Source organism: Ahaetulla prasina, chromosome 5, assembly GCF_028640845.1.
Source record: "Ahaetulla prasina isolate Xishuangbanna chromosome 5, ASM2864084v1, whole genome shotgun sequence".
Classification (NCBI taxonomy): domain Eukaryota; kingdom Metazoa; phylum Chordata; class Lepidosauria; order Squamata; family Colubridae; genus Ahaetulla; species Ahaetulla prasina.
Window position 1 is genome coordinate 93,452,033 of NC_080543.1, and position 19,733 is coordinate 93,471,765.

Below are 19,733 nucleotides of genomic sequence, written 5' to 3' on the forward strand. Positions count from 1 at the left end.
GCCTACCATTCCTGTCCTATTGTTTCCTTTTGTTATATCCAATTAATATAGGTATTACATACTCATGCTTATATATATACTTATATACTGTATAGTTATTTCATGCTTATGCTTATATATACTGTGTGACAAAATAAATAAATAAAATAAATAAAAAATAAATAGAAACATCTTAGTCTTGATTATTTAAATGTGTGCATAGATCATTTACAAAATGAAGAACAATGTGAATACAAAAAGTTTAATATTCATTTACTTGCTTTTCTTATCTACGAATAAAGGTTGAAAAAAACCTTCCTTTATAAGCTGATAGTGAATGAAGTATAAAATCTTTATAATACATTAAATACAGTTTCCCAATTTATAATCTGGACATTTCATAATGTAAGGGTGTCTGTGTGTGTGTATGTGATCCATTTTCCTCCCTTCCTCCACCTCTCTCCTCCCCTGCACTTGAACCACAGGATGATTAGAAAGAGCTTTGTGAAGTCAGAATATTGCTAATGGCTGTTAAATGAGCACCAGCATCCAAGTTGGTAGCATCACATGATGATTGACCTAATAATTTTTGCTTCAGTTGTATTTGTCAAGAATGTAATGGATACTTGTAGATCTGTAGATACCGAACTCATCTTCTCTGTGATTTATACATTTAGATTCCTGAAGTCTCTCTTCAGGAAAATGCTAACAGCTTAGAATCTACAGAGGTACAACAGGAGACATTATTGTACTTGTTTCTTTTTCCTTTTGTGGACTTGAAGAAGGTATCAAGAAACCTACAAGACCAGGTAAAATATTCTCCCCATAGAAATATTTTTTTCATCATCTGAGTGACAAATTATTGAAAGTGTATGATTAAAACATTTGAAACCAGTAGCTGAGGACACATTTTGTCCTAATTTCTCTTAGGTTATTGGAATGCTATTTATTTATTTCAAATGAAATGTTGTTGTAATGGTTTAGGATCAATTTATATATATATATATATTAACAATCTATCATTGGTCAATTTGTTATGTAACATTTTGGCAACTTCTGCAAAACGACATTGCCAAATCATATAAATAATTACGCTGTACTCATTCATATTTAAGAGTTTAAATATGCTTTTCCAAATTGGTACTGGAACCAATGTGATAAAATTTAGACTTTATATCCTTTCTTCATATTATCTAAGATAACTCAGTAGAATTATTTTGAACAGTAAATATTTTTAAATCAGCTCCCACAAGTAATAGTTTTAGTCTATTGTTGCAGAAAACTAAATACCTCATGACATCATAAAGAATAACACATTTATTATGACAAAATCTTGCATGGGCTACATCTACTTCAGCAGATGCAGAAAGTGTTAAAGGGCAACACATATATGTTCATGGATATAGACAAACCAGAAGTAAAAAAAAAATCCTGACTTTGGTAAGATGATTAAACTTTCTAATGTGATGGGCAAATTTGACTTCTATTTCAGTTTTGATATTTATATCTTTTTTAACGAATGTGTCCTAAATGGTTATACTGATAAAAATAATAAAGTATTCCAATAGCTGTATATTATCTGTGGTCAATGAAATCTTTGGATACCATGTACAGAGTTACCATTTGCTAGACTAGCACATAAATTTCTATACTTACTGTTTGTTGTCTCTGCTAACGTTTAACTGTTTATTGGTAAAATTAAAATATTAAAAATTAAGATATTACATTTATGCTGGATCATATCTATACTCCCATGATGAAACTAATCTTCTGATCTTTAGATCTTTGATACTCTAAATCATTAAAAATAGTGTTCATGGAAAAAGTTACAGATAAAATGCATAAAATACATGCATAACAAACTCTTTTAGTCCAATATGTGAAACATTCAGATCCAATTGACAGACATATTGTTTTCAACAGTAATGAAAATTTAGTGGAGTGAAGATGAATGAGCTTTTCAAACACTGGGATTTAGAGGGGAACTCTCAATCTACCCTTTATTTTGGTTAACGTATATTCTCTATAAATTTTTGAATATTTTAAATGTTAATATGGTAGTTTTAATTATTCCCAATAACCAAAAAATTGCTAGTAATTTCTAGTATTCTATATTATTGTATTTTTCATACTTAACAATTTATTAAAGAAGCTTTAAGTTAACTTAGATTTTCTCTAGAATTATAGTATCTGCCTTTATGTTTTAGTTTAGTTTGTTATATCTTAGTTTGTATGTAATTTAACAGAATCCGTATTTCAAAAATGAAGCAATGTAAATCAAATATAGTCAATCTGCACGGCTTTATTTGATAAAAAAGATTAACATATTTAGCAGCATAAATACATTCTTATTGTATTACTGGCCTTTTTAATTATCTAACACCAGTTGCTTTGGAGCCTTTAATGATTGAGGGCTATTTCTGAATATGATGGGTAAGAAAATAAGACAATTGAATAAGTTATACGGAACTGTAAGCATCCTACAATAGTTCCATTTTTTGTTTGAATTTCAAAATAGTTGAATTACTCTGAATAACATCTATCCTGGTGACAAATGCTTTTCACCTGAAGTGTTAATGAGTTGTTAAAATTAAGGCAACTGTAAAATTTGACACAGAATTTGTGACAATGGAGCTTAGAAGAGAAACAGAAGCTTTTTGCAGGTATTGAAATATGTTCTATTTTTTCTCTAAAATAATAAGTTTGAAGACTATTTTTTCTTGCATGTTCATACTGTCATCTGCTCTATATGGCTGCGCAAATACTGAAATTAAATATAATTGGTAAATATATAAAATGTCATATGTTTTGAATATTAAACATTCAGCAAAAATTGGATTATATTTGCTATTAACAATTGGAAAAGAAAATAATTAGGAGAAAGTTTGAAAATAAACCCATTCCACTTCTGTCTTTGATCTAAAAAGGTTTCAAAACTACTCAAGAAACAATGACAATCTCTAGTCATAGGAGAATTATTCACATGAAAGGATTCTTTCTTTGAAATTCTAAAACTTTTTCACTATTCCTTATTTTGATACACATTAAAGCATTTCAGAGTCCTTGAGAACTTGCCTTAAAAAGAATGACATACTGTAATTCAAAATAAACCAAAGCAATTGCATTTTTAAAATAAGATAATGGATTTATTTATTTTATTTTCTAATAATTGTACAGGTCACACACATTATTTGCCTTATTTTTAACTAATTTAAGCAGTGGGAAACAAGCTTTTGAATTTAGATCAGTAGGAAAGAGAATAACTAGAGTCATTTCAAGATCTTTCTTCCTGGGCTGCTTATTTTTTATAGCCATTAGCAGTGGTGGGATTCAGCCAGTTCGCACCACTTCGGGAGAACCGGTTGTTAACTTTCTGAGCAGTTTGGTGAACTGGTTGTTAGAAGAAAACATTAGGGCAGAGAACCGGTTGTTAAATTATTTGAATCCCACCACTGGCCATTAGTAAATAAAAACAATTTTGGAAAAGTGTGTTGATGCAAAGGAATGATTACAATCTTGAGATAAAGAAGGATAAGATTGGGGAAAAAATTATTGAGCAAATGAATCAAATTCAAATTCCAGAACCTGTCAGAGATTTTGAATAACCAACTTGGGGGCCATGTCCCATTCATGGACTTTCATAATTTCAGACAAAGGAAACACCTTTTGTCCAAGAACAATGAGGAGATTAAATCATGACACACCTAGTAATACCTAAACAGCAAAAATTTCAATCACCAAGATTATTCAAAGGACCAAGATATAAACACAGGATGAGATGTGGGAAAGCCATCCAAAGATATGACAGTTTGGAGTAAACCAGAACTGCCAAAACAAACTCTTCTTGTGTTTGTTGTTTGCACAAAATCAAATATTTGATTTTGTTTTGGGTTTCTTCTGTATTACTACTTTCACCTTGGGTGCAAATGACCATGCATTGTTAGAGTTCTTGATTAAAAAAACAACTACTACAACCCATGGATTTTAGAAAGGCTGATTTTTATAAAGTGAAGCAAATAATGAGTATGTCAAAGGGGAAAAAAAACAAAGGCAAAGTGGTGTCTTGGTGAGGACTTCTTGAAAAGGGAATTTAGGATAGCAAAGTCTCAATAAGGAAGAAGACTAAGAGACATCTAAAGAAGAAATGCGGTTGAATAGGAAGCGCACAATAATGTAGCATTGAGATGAAAGAAGGATGTTCATTGAAAATTAAAAGAGAGCTAATTACTAACCAAAGCTCTGAAGATTTGGGTTATAAATGTAGAAATATAATTATATATAAATATAAGATTAGGAAAGAAAAGGTGGAAAATGAGCTAGGACTTGCAAAAGAGAAAAATCCAGAAAGAGGAGTTTTTCTAAATATGTCAACTGAAAGAAGAAAACAAAGGAGATAATAAATTCACTGCATAATCCAAATAGGGAAATCTTAACATATGACCAAGAGAGAGTAGAGGAATCTAACGCCAATTCTGCATTTGTCTTTACAAGGAAATGAATTGGGCAGAATATAGACAGGATAGGTAAATTTAAGTAACTTAGCAGATACAGAGTCTAGTCTAACCAAATACATTACAGCATTTTGCTTTTGCAAGCAACAGCTCTCTTTATTAAATGCAAACAATGGATTTGCTATTATAGGATTTTAAACACAGAGCAGAAGAAGGGGAAGGGATGGGAAAAAAACCAAGGTGAGAGGTTAGTGGATTTACATAATAGTGGAGATTGAGAGAAAGGCTGAACATTAGTTTATGCATAATGGGCTAAGAATCCACTGTTGTTGTTCAAGTCTTTAGTAATAGATTTAATTATTTTTTAAAAAATGTTTTGTAGGGTATTATATTTTATTACAGTCTCTTTGAGCCACTTTAGTCATGAAGTATCCCGAGGGGCTGAAATGTTGTATCTGTATCTTGTCATTGTTTGGAGTTTCATTTATGTCCAATTGTTCTCTTGCACAGAATAAGACTAGTTTATCCAGTATAAAATCTACAGGAGCATTATTGGCAGATGATGACATATAATACATCATGTTAGAGCAGTGCTTTTCAACTTGGCAACTTTAATATCTGTAGATTTCAGCTCCCTAAATTTCCCAGCCAGCCAGGGTGAAAAACATCATTTTAGAGCAGGGATCCCCAACCTTTTGGACCTCAGGGACCACTAAATTCATAATTTTAAATCCCGTGGACCACTAATATGATCTGCTTAATGACTGGCTGGGTGGGTGTGGCTAGGTAGTCATGTGACTGGGTGGCCATGACCAACCTGATGTCACTCACATCAAGGGGCACCTCACCGGCCTCTACTCAGCCCTCCCCTCCTACCCACTCCTCCTGCCCTTAGGGCCCCAACAGGAAGCAGTTGTTGGAGCTAAGCAGCCACCATGAGAAAGAGTTGGCAAAACAGCTGGCTCAGTTGGATCTGACCGAGAAGGAGGCTCAGAAGAAGCACCTCACTGAGTATTAGGAGCATAGGCTTTCCAAGCAGAGGAAAGACCTGCAGGAGTACAAGGCCAGGTACCGAAGCTTGGAGGCTCAGTGGGCTGAGATGGTCAGCCAGTTCCAGGCCATGATGCAGTCCCACTAGAACAAGGCCCTCTGGTCCTTTGCTACCAGCAGACTTCCCTCCAGCCTTCACCCAAAGCCCCACACCAGGAGGCTGAAGCAGACCCCAACCCACACAAAAAGACCCTGAAGGGGGAGACTCTCTGCAACAATACAAGCGTTCATTGCATGTATCCAGTCCAGGGGGCATAGTTTGAGGACCCCTGATTTAGTGCAATATAAAAAATGCAAATAATTTTTCTGGGGACCACCAAAATTTTCTCGCAGACCACCAGTGGTCCACAGACCACCAGTTGGTGACCGCTGTTTTAGAGGATGTGCATATGAGGGTGCCCGTAACTGTATAGGTTGGGGCTTGCTATGGTGTTGTTGGCATAATTATGGGGCGGAGTTGGCATCTGTCATGAGCCACAATTCAATTTCAGAATTTGACTCTGATACTGACAACATTGCTTCAGTTGAGCTTGTGGATTTTCAACCTCGGGAGTCTTCAAGTCATGATTTGAGGAGACTGATCAACCATAGGCGCCTCCTGATCAGCTGGAGCAGTCGGATGATACGTCATGACCTCAAAACCCCAGGCCTCCCCACATTCAGTAATGATCAGAGCAGGGCTCTCAATGAGGCTCCTTACTATGCAAAGGGCAAGGCCTAAAATAATTGCAGCTAGCTGTCTGCTGAGAGATTTATGTAGCTACTTCGCCTTCTTCTTTTTCTGGGAAACAACTGTTCAGAATTCCAGCTCATGATACTTGTACTTGTCTTACCTTGCTCTTGAACCCTTGAGTAATGGACCAGCTCATTGCCAAACTCAGGTTTTGAAACTTCAAAAAAAAAAAAAGGACTACTCTATTGCTTGAATTTCAAAAGGATTTATTCAGGCAAGCACTCTTTGCACAAACCTTGATTTATGATCTTGTCTTTGGTTATCTGCTTAGTAAATAACTCAGCTCCTTAGCAACTGTGTCTATGTATATATGTATATGCAACCTGAGATAGAGGGATATCTGGGTTTGTTGCAGAATTTGGTCTCCATGTTTGTGTGTTTGTGTTGTCTTGTTGCCTTTCACTGCCAGTGATAGGTTATTTTAAATTGGGTGGTTGTCTGAGTCCAGGTATATGTCCAGTATAGCTCACAACTTATTGATGATACTTTGGAGTGGACAATTAGCGCTGTTCTGTCAGTATTTTACATTGGTTTGCCTGTCACTGATCTAGCTCTGTGATTTGTCTTTTGATCTCATTGGTGGATATTTTAGTTAGCTGAATACCCAACTGAGATTTAGGTTTAAGTATGGCAGGCTTTGTATCTGCTTATCTTCCTAAATGAAGCTTAACATTTTCTTTATGCAAATACAAGCCTCAAAAATACATTATTAGTAATGTTAACTCTTAATGTTATTTATTGTCTCTCTCCACATGTCCAGTCCATTCTATAAAACTTCCTGTTACCCATAAAAGGAATTTAGAGGCCATAGGTGCGCCTCAGGAATAGGTTGCGTAATCCAGTAGAAAGAATGGTACTATATATCAAGAAACACATACATATTTATATATTGGCCTCTTTGAACTTAATAACTTTCAGTGAAGAGGATTTATATTTTCAGCAGTGAGTTATGAACCCAGTCTTTGTCAAATGTTATGCCATAGCCAACATTTACATGTTGCTAATAGAAATTACAATGAATACACTGATTTTTAAAAAAAACTTAGATAATTCCAAGAAAGTCTTCAACCACAGATTCTGCTGGAACTAAACATTAGAGTTTGGTACACAGAATAAAAAACCCCTCTTCAACAGGATTAAAAAAAGAGAGGAACATGCAGCAGAAGATTAGATTTACTTTATTTAGTCTGCAAGATAAACAAAGCTTTTTTAAAAAGCTACTTTGACTTCTGAAGTTTTTCCTGGAATGCTCAAATAATTATTTGTATATGATTCATATGGACGTTCCAAGAAGCCTTGAAGAGGGCATTTGGTAAAGAACTTACAGCAAAGTTTTCTGATCTGATATTTTTCTAGTGGTTTCACTTTAGAATAGATATATTTAGACACAAGTTTATGTTTAAATATTGAAAAATATTTGAACTATGAATTTCAGAAGTTTCTGGTGAGGAAATGGAAAACTCGTAGTGAGGATATGGTGAATTGATATCCTGCAGAGTAGTGGGAAACATTATGATTAAAAATGGACTACCAAAATATCTCTAGAGAAAGAAGAAATGTTCAAGATCACACACAGTACTCAGCTATTTTATGTGACTAGATAGCAGAAACCAAGGTTTTTGTGGCACTTGAAATCAGCTGGAAGTTGCAGAATTTCACTGAGTTTATGATCATTAATATGCCTCCATAGACTCAAGATTCAACAAAATCTCATTTCTTAATCATTTTGGATTTTACTTTTTTAAAAATTTGTATTACATTTTAAACATAGAACCTTCAGAACCAAAGTTTTATCATATTCAGTGGGTACCATTTTTCTTCAATTGTTTAAAAAAAAAAGATTACAAGTTTAAGATTTTATGAAAAAAAAATCCATTTTGGAATACGTAGCAAAAGGGTGATGAGAGTATTGATTTAGAAAGTTTTAAATAGATTAAGGGTTTAGATGGAGTTGAACTAAGATTTTGAACTTAATTAAATGAATCCTTCTTGTGGAAAATATTCTATGTTGACATCTGGAAAACTGTTAAGATGACTTTGAAAGTTAGCCACTAGAGGAAACCAGAAGGAAATGGTTTTGTTGAGATTAATATTTTTGGGCATAGAAAACAATTTTAATTGTTAAAATTATCTGCCATGATAGATAAATTAGATGGTGTTATAGAAAAGGAACAGATTTTATCAAACTAATTTGAAACCAAGTTAAATGTGAATTTAAAAATATATAAGCAGCTGAAAAAAGTTGAAACAGTGGACATACTAAAAGAAGAACCAATGGATATACAAGTAAAACCAGCTATTGTTAATTGTTAAAAACAACATTCAAATACTAAATAAGACGAGCGATATGGATAGCTTTTTAATATTGTATTTACAAAGAGTTTGTTAAAATTGTCAATGATTTGCGAGAATCCATAGAATATGATGAGTGACATGGATCTTTACATTGAATCTACAAAAAGGATTTGCTAAAGTCGTCAATGAGAGCATAAAAACAAAACAGATGTTTTGATAGTATTTGAGGAGACTAAAGATTGTTCTGAGAAACGAGAAAGAATACAGAATTGATTTATTTGATCAAGGCTAAAATAAATGGATTGCTATTTCTGGCAATGTTTAATGGATCAGGACAATGTTTTAAAAGTTTTAATGTTGATCTGTGACTGTAATAAAAATTGAATTGAATTGAATTTTAAGTGTTGAAATAGGGAAAATTTGTTTAAATAGAAAATGAAAAATAAATATAAAAGGAAGGATTCAAAGTGGGTTTGTTAGATTTCCAATAGTTAGGCTGTTACTTCTGAACCTTAATGGACCTTTGCCAATTAAGATTGAGGGATGAAATTTTAAAGAACTTGTTTTGTAGAGAATGGGATAGTATGTGGGATGAAAGGATGACTGGTTGTATTTTAAGTGATAGAGATAAGCTGATAATGTTTACTATGTATGGCAGAGGCAAATTTCTCTTTTCTCTGCATTTTTCTTTTTTTATCTTTTCTAGTTTGTATTAGTTTTATCTATATGTTATTTTTAATAAAATTATTATATAAAGAAAATATAAACTATACATTTTACATAGATTTTAAAAATGTGCAGCTTATTGCAGGAGATGTGAGTGGTTATATGTTTATGAATCAGCATATACAAAAGTGATACAGAATAGAAATGGATCTAAATTATGGTTATTAAAATTTTCCCTAACTTGCACATCTTGTCCTGTATATATGTTGAGAATATAGCTTCCAAATTTCCCATCTAGCATAGCCTGATCAAGCATAGCCATTGGGAATTCTTGTAGTTGCACTCTTTTGAAAGATAGGTGATTAAAGAATTTTGGTTTAGTAAAATGTTTGTGATCATGGAGTGTGTATATAATATATAGAAAGAAGAGCCTGAGAAATATTTTCTAAATGGAATGCTTTATCAGCCCTTTTGAGATTTAAGGGATTAACTCATAGCCACCAATTAGAAGTTATTGTTAAATCCTTTTAAAAGCAGAAAGCAGTTAGTGTTAATCCTGATGATCTGTTTCACATTGCAACCATTGATGAAGAAAAACTTCAGTAATTTTCAGGAATGTTACACAATTCTTAACACTGATTGGAATATAAAATGTGAGGCCAAATAAGTGAATTAGGCATGATATTTAATAGATATTAGTTGAAGGGTCACAAACATTGCATTGCTATTTGTTAATTACTCTATTTTCACTCAAATCTTGGTATGTCATCTCATCATGGCACAGGTGGGGGAGGGACAGTGTGCTGTTGTTGGAGAGATTAGTGAAGAATGCCAGGAATGTAAATCAAGAGGGTATAATTCCAGAAGGGGCACCTAAGTGTAAAGTTCCGCCCTACTGCCCAGCTAAATCAAATAGGCATCAAGCAGGTAGTGATATATGAATATGCTGCATGATCTCTTCAGTGATAACATGAAACAGATCATTTAATACAGTGTGTTAAACTTGATTTCATTGAGGGCCACATCAGGATTGTGTTTGATCTTGGGGAGCCCGGGGGGGCATGGCTACAGTTGGCGTGGCCAGCTCAACGTCACTCGTGTCAGATCCTGTGGTGGCCCCAGCACTCTGCCAGCAAAAACGGGCTCCCGAGCTCCATTTTTGGCTGTGATAGCTTCCTGCAACCCTTTGCCAGTGAAAATGGAGCTTGGGAGCCTGTTTTTGCTGGCAGAGGCACCGTGGGCCGGTCCTTCATTGTTTCCAGGGCAGGGCCGCAGGTTAGATCTAAGCACCCCACGGTCCACATTCGGCCCCTACATTAATACTATGTAGGGAAGGCAATGGTCAGCCATTCTTTCATTTGCAAGAAAATTATATGAACATGCAATATAAAATGTTTGAAAATATAGAGTTGGATGATAGACGCCCTCCAATTGGATGGCACTCAACATGTTACTGGAGATCTTTTGTAGTTCTAAGAGATTCCATTAGATGTCATATTTTGTCTAAGAATCTTTCCCAACACTAGATAGTATAGGATATTGTTACTTTAATACCCACACACAATATTCCATTTTGTGCAAGTGCAATGGTTTGTATTCAAGTAGTCTCACTTCCTGTAGTTCAAGGTCCACAATTATAGAAAAACAACGAAAATGTTCTTAGTGGTAAATCATAGGCATTTTAGCCTATTAGCAGGCAATCTTCACACATAATCTTCACAACTATCACTAAAACATCACAGTAAGGATATGTCCAAATTGATTAATTGCATGCACACAAATCCTTGTCTAATAATCACAGCTCCCTTATTAGGAAGCCTTTGCCGAGTGTCAAGAAAAAAAAATCTCCAAATGCATTTCTGCTTCCCTTTGAATTTTTTGATGATAGCAATGAGGGTAATTTGGCTCTAGATGCTGAGAGTACTTAATTTAATTAACTAGTGTTTTAAATACTTTCTAAGTAGAAATATTTCATGCAATTGATTAATTAATTCAACTGAAACCTTGTGACCGTGTCACAACTTTAATAAATTAAGGACAGACGTTTGCTTCCAATTTATGTAAAAACTTATGCTGATATCTATGGAATATTTGCTGTATGCTGCCAATTTAATATTATTGGGTTTTTTTATTAAATGAGAATTTATAAATTCAATGGGTCGCATCATCTTGTTGGAAGAAATATCCATCTGGGTTCAGTTCCAAGTGAGGAGAAAGACACTGGAAACATGGAGGCTATTTGGAAAGATGGTTTAATGGTGGACAGGACCACCTGGTTTGAGTTCCTGGGCAAAATGGGCACATAGGTAAGAGAGAGAGAGATTTATACCCTCTCTGGGCCCCACCTTAGAGCTTCCTGTTCCTTTCTAAGAAATGTATTCTGATTGTTTGGCAGACTCCCATGGGGCCATGCAGGGGTAACTTGATGCAGGGCTTGATTTTTAAATTTTTAAATTTCTGAATTTTAATAATTTTAACTGGGGTATTTTATTATGGGTCTAATTCGACGGTTTTAATTTTCGGCCATTTATAAAATATGTATTTTAATTGTTGTTTTAATTTGTACACTGTATTGTTTTAATTTGGCTGTACACCGCCCTGAGTCCTTCGGGAGAAGGGCGGTATAAAAATCTAAATAATAATAATAATAATAATAATAATAATAATAATAATAATAATAATAATAACAACAACAACAACAACAACAACAACAACAACAACAACAACAACAACTTTGTAGGTTATCTTGAGTCCCAGGCTTGGTTGAATCTTGCTGAGTGATGCAATCTCCCGAGTGATGCAGTTTCCCCAGGTGCCATGTTGTGAGTTCTGTTGCTAGATGGGTAGAGGGCTAATCCTATCATGTCCTGAGGGCCATGTCTTACTCCCATCACTCTGGAGCTGAAGTGGGGCAGGGGGGGGAGGCAGGGAGCTGCTTTGTCTTTAAAACATGTTTCTCTTTTTCTCATACAGGGAAATATAATTTTCTGTCTTTTTAATATTTCCTAGAATATTTCATTCTTCTAGGAGGTGGGTGGGTACTAATTTTCTTACAATCTGGTTTACCTTATCTGAGCTTATAAATTAAGTAGGATTAGGCTAGTTAGGAGTTACAGATTTCTAGAGGTTTTGGGCTGTAGATTAGCCTAAAAGTAAACTAGGAATAGAGTATTCAAAAATAAACTATGTGATCCATCTAAGACTACATCGGTCTAGGAGTGAGTCTTTTTAAGTATTTGGAGGAAATACTGTAAACATAGACTTCCTTCCTTCATTACCAGCTAAATTAAATTTTGCTTAACATTAACATTTATCATTACACTATTATGATCTAGATTTGACTTCAACAGATACAAAATATATTCAGGGTATTATTTTAACTTGGCAGGTAGATAGGACTGTATGATCAATTTCACTTACAATTATAGATTTGGATTAGAGAACAATGGCAATTAAATTAATGTTTTCAGAGCATATAGCTTCACTTTTCCCTTGACTTTTACTTATTCATATTTTTCAATAACAGCAAAAGAAGGCTATTACCAACTTGGGTCAATCGAATGTGGGAAGTATGATTTTGACAACATTTTCAGCTGCCATGACTTTTGGAAAGTGTAGTGTTTATGCTTTGCCCTTTTAGTGTTGCTGGAAAAAACTGTTAAAAATTAATTACATTTGTGGCCTAGATTGCTATATTGTTTGATACTGTTTTAAAGGGTTTTCTACTCCAAGCTGCAAAATTGTTCCAGAAGGCAAGAATACAGATACTGTAATGTCAATCAGGCATCTTAGAGATTCTTCTAAGGTTATAAGTCAGGGTGCAGTGCTAGATGGTGGAAAATTCTAATTCATCCCCTGGTACCTCAGTTAGTAAGGTATGAAAAAATACCAACAACCGAACACCTGAATCTCGACAATCTGTGCCAATCAAAGGCACAAAATTGGTTAAGTTATTTTGGCACATGGGACATATTATTCCACATGCACCTTTCTCCATCCCAGACAATAAAAATACAATAACAATGTAAGAAAGAACCAATTTGCTGCCCTTTCATAGCACTCCTGAAAACCACTGCCTCAAGCATCTGCTTCATACAGTTTAATGAGGTGGTTTTAATGGGCCACATGAGACAAATATAGGTTTTTTTAAAAACATGTAGCTTTAGCAGGCATTCTTCCCATTTTAGTCCTGCATGCCACGTTTACCCTTCATACTTCTCATTCACACTCTTCATATCCATTTAAATTATGAGTAAAGTGACTTTTTCACATCAAATACAAAGAAATTTCTTTGAAAGTATAAATGCTTTTTTTGTTGTTGCTTGGAACAAATTTGAAATTAGTATGCTTGTGAACATTAGCATTATTTTCCCGCCCCTTTATGAATGTTAATAGTTCTTCCATTTGTCTTGTTCCTGTAATATATTTAGTGGCACTTTTAAATGATAACCACCCAAACTGGGTTTTACCATCTTTGTAATCTAAAATCATTGATGTTTTAAACAATGCATTAAAGATTTGATTAGCTTTGCTTCAAGCTTCGTAGTGCATAGTTTTGCTTTCTAATTTGAAGCAACCTAAATGATTCATTAGCATAATTGAGAAAGCTATTTTCTTGCATTTTTGTTTAAAACCGGCTTGGGTTTTGTTTAAAAAACCCAAGCCGGTTATCTTTACAATGTCATGCTTGGGAACTAGTGTTTGTTTCAACACTTGGTATACAATTTTGTGATGCAAATCATTTTGTGGCAAATTAACAGGAGAAAGTTAAATGTGGGAAGAGATAATTCTAAAGTAAATGTGAAGACAAAGAATTTGCTTTCCTCTGAAATGTTGGCAAGGCCGACTCTTTTGGAATGACTCTGCATGTGATCAGCTTGCTGTTTTTAGAAGTATGCAGTACGAGCAGAAAGAATATCTAAGGGGATACGTGAACCCAAGTCAGCTGTCTTAACCTTTCTATGAAGCAGCTTTTGAGCATCCAGCTGTTATTTAAAGTGATCTGAAGGTCTCATTAAACCACTGCCAATTTTACATAAGCCTCAAGCCAGTCAGCTGAAAGACATGGGAATGGGGGCAAATGTAGTATCTACTGCCAGAGCTCCAGATAAGAGTTTCCTTTACAGCTTGCTTTAATTCAGATTCTCTGGATGGATTTTACTCTCTTGGAAGTCTCTTCCAGCTAATTAAACTGGCCATCTTCTAGCTTTCTTTATCCACGCCCACTGTTCAGTGTTAGTAATTCTTAATTGGGCAGCTTTATTGGGAGAAAACGGTCCTGCAGATATCCAGCCTCAACCCATGAAGGGTTTTTAAGATAGCAACCAACAACCAGCAATCATTGCATGTCTCAGCGCAAAATGTTATATGGGTGCTTCAAGAAGTGTACAAGAGTCCAATCAAGAAGTAACTAAAGCATGAGTGACATGAGAAATAACTGATATTGCAGTAACAAGATGTTCTATTTTAGAGCAATGTTTCCCAACTTAGGCAACTTTGAGATGTGTGGATTTCAAGCCCCCAGAATTCTTAGCAATGGCTCTGTTGGTTGAAGAACTCTGGGAGTTAAAGTTGACACATTTTAAAATTGGCCAGGTTGGGAAACACTGAGCTAAATGAGGTTAGGAATTTAACAATTGAAAAATGTGACAAATCAATATGGACTTCGTTTGCATTCTTTGAACAGATAAGTAGGCACTCCAGACTATATGCTGACCATGCTATGTTTTGCCCCCCTTCTGTATATAGCTGTGCGTAGCTGTTTAGGTAGAGAAGCAAGAACAAGAAGGAACTGCCATCTTCTCATTTCCTTCCTTCGTTCATCTCACAGAGATGACCAGAATTGCCTGCAAGAAGGAGCTAACCATTACAGTGCCATTTTTTAATTAACTCCTCCTCCTTTTTCTCAAAGAGATCATTGGAACCTACTGCCTTATGAAGAAGGTGCTGGAGGTGAATGGGCAGAAAAATGTCATATGAGCTCCCAAATATTACCAGCCACAAACTGGATGTAAGCAAAATGCCTGAAGGCCAGGATCATCAGAGACCAGAGCTGAGCCTTGAGCTGAAACTTGTGTATTAGGGTTAGGGTGTTGAATAGTTTCCATCCATTGAATAGAATAGAGCTGGAAGGGACTTTGGAGGTCTTCTAGTCCAGTCCCCTGCTCAAGCAGGAGAACCTATACAATCTCAGACATGTGACTGTCCAGACTATTTTTAAAAACCTCCAGTGATGGAATGCCAGTGGTGGGTTTCAATTTTTTTTACTACCGGTTCTGTGGGTGTGGCTTGGTGGGCATGGCAGGGGAAAGATACTGTAAAATCTCCATTCCATTCCCAATCCAGGGGAAGGTTACTGCAAAATCCCCATTTCCTCCTGATCACCTGGGACATAGGAGGCAGAGAATAGATGGGGACAGGGCCAGTTAGAATTTTTACTATCGGTTCTCCGAACTACTCAAAATTTCTGCTACCAGTTCTCCAGAACTGGTCAGAACCTGCTGAAACCCACCTCTGTGGAATGCCCACCCTTTCTGAAGGCAAGCTGTTCCATTGGTTAATTGTCCTAACTGTTAGGAAGTTTCTCCTTAATTTCAGGTTGCTTCTTTCTTTGATCAGTTTCCAACTATTATTTCTTGTCCTGCCTTCTAGTGCTTTGGAGAATAATTTGTCCCCCCCCCGTCTTTGTGGCAGCCCCTCAAATACTGAAATACTGCTATCTTGTAACCCCTAATTCTTTTTAGGGTATTAGGGTTACTCTGAGGAAAATGAAGAAAATAGGTATTTTTTGAATCTGGGGGTGAGACTTGTTTTCTTGGTTGACTAATACAGAGTAACATTAAGGACTGGCATCTGAGATTTTTTTTTTCTATTTGGGATGTATTTTTAACCAGAAGAAAAAAAATATTTCCTGCTTTTTTATTGATTTATAAGTCATACAGGGAATCTGCCTGCTTGAAGAGTAGGGACTAAATCCTTTACAGACGTATACATAATAAGCATGGTAGACAAAATAGAAACTGACCACGTATTACTGTGCTATACACTTGATCTTACCCAAAAGGTTGAGAAGTGTTACTGTAGATCTCTAGTGGGTGATTTTAACAGACGATCCTTCTCTATGGAGATCTCCTAAGATGTCCTGGATCTGGGAAAGAAACTGTAATGTTTGGAGCAACTCATGACTTATAAAAATTCTGTTTTTTATATTTTGTTACCCAGCACTCCAGAAGAAAGCAATTGAGCCCAACTCAAGGGCTTGATTCATTATCACTTTCCACTTTCTACTCCATGGATCATGTAGATGCAGGGAGGCTAAGCCAACTTGTGCCATTTGCTTGCCACAGGAATGGGCACATCTAGTCAACCTTGGCAGAGGGTCCCTTTTTGGATGGGAGACCAAGAGGAAGTCCATGCTATAAACTAGGCAGGGAATCACCTGGAGGAAAGCAATGGCAAATCATTTTCACATAACTGCTACCAAGAAACTACATGAATGTTTGCATACAATCATCAGGAGTTACATTCAATACAAGAGAGCCTGTGACACTGTATTATACAATCAGTTAATTACTCATTTCTTAAATATCAGTTGTTATGTAGCAGGGGTGGGTTTCACTTACCTTCGCTACCAGTTCGCTTGTGTGCTTGCTTGCTTCGCTCGCTTGCGCACGCACCACTTCTGGGAATGCACAGAAGCTTCTGCGTATGTGCAGATGGTATTTGATGATGTCTGGGCAGGTGGGTGAATCCTCCCACTGCTGCTGCTACCGGCTCACCCAAACTGGGGCAAACTGGTAGCAACCCACCACTGTTATGTAGCCATGCAGAAACGGAAGTTAACAGAAAACAAGGAAATATCAGAAATATTAAAAGCATCCCTTTAGAAAATTGAAATTCTCTCTAAACTCCCTCTAAAAACAGCCTAAGGTTTGAATATGGTCTGTGAATAAAGAAATGCTGATCCACTGGACAGGCAGAAAGAAAAACCATAGTAGAGAATGGAATAGTGCTTCTTTGAAAAAAAACATAAGATGGAAAAAGGACATAACTGTCACCAGGATCTTCCGATCTTTAGGACTTGTGCTGGAGCTTATCCTCAGGGAACTTGTCTCTCACCGAATGGAATGTGAGAGATTGTTATAACTGTGACATTTTTAAGTCTCTTTATGGCATTTGATTATCTGCTAACACAGGAACTGAAAGTACTGGAAGATTAGGTAAGTAAGCAATTTGATCCAAAAGGCATTCATTAATTATTTTCATGGCTTGGGCACTCCATTATAGCTCCAAACACAATCTGGATGAAAATATATAAAACAGGGTATGGCGCTATAGATATGGAGAGGTATCCAGCCAAACAGGAATACAGATCACCAGTTCCACTGAATATGTGAAGTTGTAATGAGTAGAGGACAAAGTTGAGAAAACATGAAGTCAGAAAGAGCAAGATGCACACCAAAATTCTATACCCAATTTCACCCCCTGGAAAGGTTCAGAATAGAAACACACTGTCAGTATGGCAACACCATAAGTCACTCAACACTCTGATGGCTCAAGAAAAGGATGGGTAAGGAGAAAAAAAATCTGGATTGAGAAAGTAAATTGTCAACATCTGTTTTACAAAAGAAAATTAGGCTAATCAGGGCTGAAGCGGCGCATCATCAGAATTTGGGGAGGGACGGCACTTCCTTAGAATGCTGATGCAGAGCTACAGAATTGAAACACCTGCTGTTTATCAAGGGAGACCTAAGCAAGATTGACCCTGCAGAATAACAATAATTCAGAGATGTCACTCTAGGTACGATAACACCTTTATTCTCCCTCCTGAAATGTACTTTAGCATGCCTACTTCTCAGCATGAAAAGCTGCCGGGTAGCTTCAGATGGATTTTTGAATTACTGCAGTGCTGTTTTGTTGCAGGGGGAGCTAGTGCTGAATTTATACTTTTAAAGTGCTTAATCTCTAAAAGAAGTGAGACCAAGTCTCAGATCTTTTTAATAATAATACTCTTTGATCTTTCTCTCTATCCCTGATATCCGGATATGTTGTATAATAACCGAACACAAAAATTCAGTATGTCACAGCTAAGAACGATTTCATTTGTTCTTAAAGGTCAGGATTTGGCCTCACTATAAATTAAAGCCTGAACGTATGACTGTGAATAATATATTAAAAATTAACAATAAGCCACCAATGTTTTAAAACTGATACATCTTTTATTTAATTTCGTTTTATTATAAACAATCATAATAATACCAATAGGGAAAATTATTGGAAATGGTTTAAAATTTGAGTCTCTTTTTAGGATGGTCTTTTCCAACTTTTAGTACTTTCCAAAAGGTCAAAGATCACATTCCAAAAATGGGCTGACCTGAAATTTTCTCACCCACAGATATGTGGTATAAGGGGACTCATAACAACTCTGTTGTTATGTTATGTTATGTTATCATAATTCAACTCATTTGGAGAGCCTGTATTGTAGAAATATGTCCTAGAGTTTTTTTTCCCAGTTCTGCTATATAGTTTTTATATATTTTATGAGCATGCTGAACAACTGCAAGGCAAAATCTGTCTTTACAGTTGATTAAACCTACCTGCAGCAGTGACCTTTGTATAACACAGACAAATCTCTGTAGGGATGGCTAATACTTTTTCACCTTCAGGACAATGTGCTACATTGAATTACTTATGCAGCACATGATATGTTCCCTAACCATTTTCTTGTAATATTTCTCTCTTTTTAATATGTTCCTTCAAACTGTTTGTAATCTTTCATGTTGATTGTAATTTCCCTGTAAGTTGTAGAATATGTTTTAGAATTTTCCTCATACCTTCCCTTTGATGCAGGTAGAGCAAAAATAATGAGCAGTCAACAAAATCATGGATTTTTTTCCAAGACAAGATGATGGTTCTATGAATATATAAGTGTGTATCTTTGACTAACAACATGTCCTCCCTCCCTCCCTCCCTCACTGGAAATATGATCTAGATTTGTCATTTCTGTGTGTGAGTAAAAAAGCAGCCTGATATGCTATTTACTTGTACCAAAATTACAATAGCATTAGCTGCTAATGATAGGTGATCATGGTATACTCTCAAATTAAAATAGCTTCCAGTTCTTCCTACTTCCCCACCTGTCAGGAGGAAGCAACCAGAACGGCTTTCAGGCTTAGGTCAAACCTTTATTGTTAATTCATCATTTCACAAGAATCTTGCCAGACTTCCTGCTTTCCCCTGGGAAAGCCTGATATAGACCTAAGTGTTTGATCTCATATCCTTCCTCCCACTTATGGAATCCAGGCTGGACTATTTCTTAACTCTTAACTTCCTCTACCTACCTTTCAGCTGTCGATTCCACCATACCAGCTAATAGAACATTATGCATTGCTATGTGACACTATCACAATTTAATCAGAACATGGTATGTACAATTGCATTTGACAAGAATACAGATGTAATGGTGTTGCAGAAGTGGAAAGAAAGCCTCAGCAAATATCCTTTACATGATTTTACCTGGGAATAGGAGTCTATGGCTTAACCTTATGACCTATTAACTA

The 19,733-nt window shown here is 35.7% G+C and overlaps 1 protein-coding gene across 3 annotated transcripts in view; it reads left to right on the plus strand.

The window, feature by feature from the left end:
• The first annotated feature begins 496 nt into the window (after window positions 1-496).
• OCA2 (OCA2 melanosomal transmembrane protein) overlaps window positions 497-19,733 on the plus strand; it is a 216,333-nt gene continuing 197,096 nt past the window's right edge. For 2 of the 3 annotated variants that reach the window (XM_058185917.1, XM_058185920.1), the window contains exon 1: window positions 497-788. The gene's annotated coding sequence lies outside the window, so the exon portion shown is untranslated. Of the gene's footprint in view, window positions 789-1,344; window positions 1,420-19,733 lie in introns of those variants that run through there. The other variant, XM_058185918.1, reaches the window with a different exon arrangement.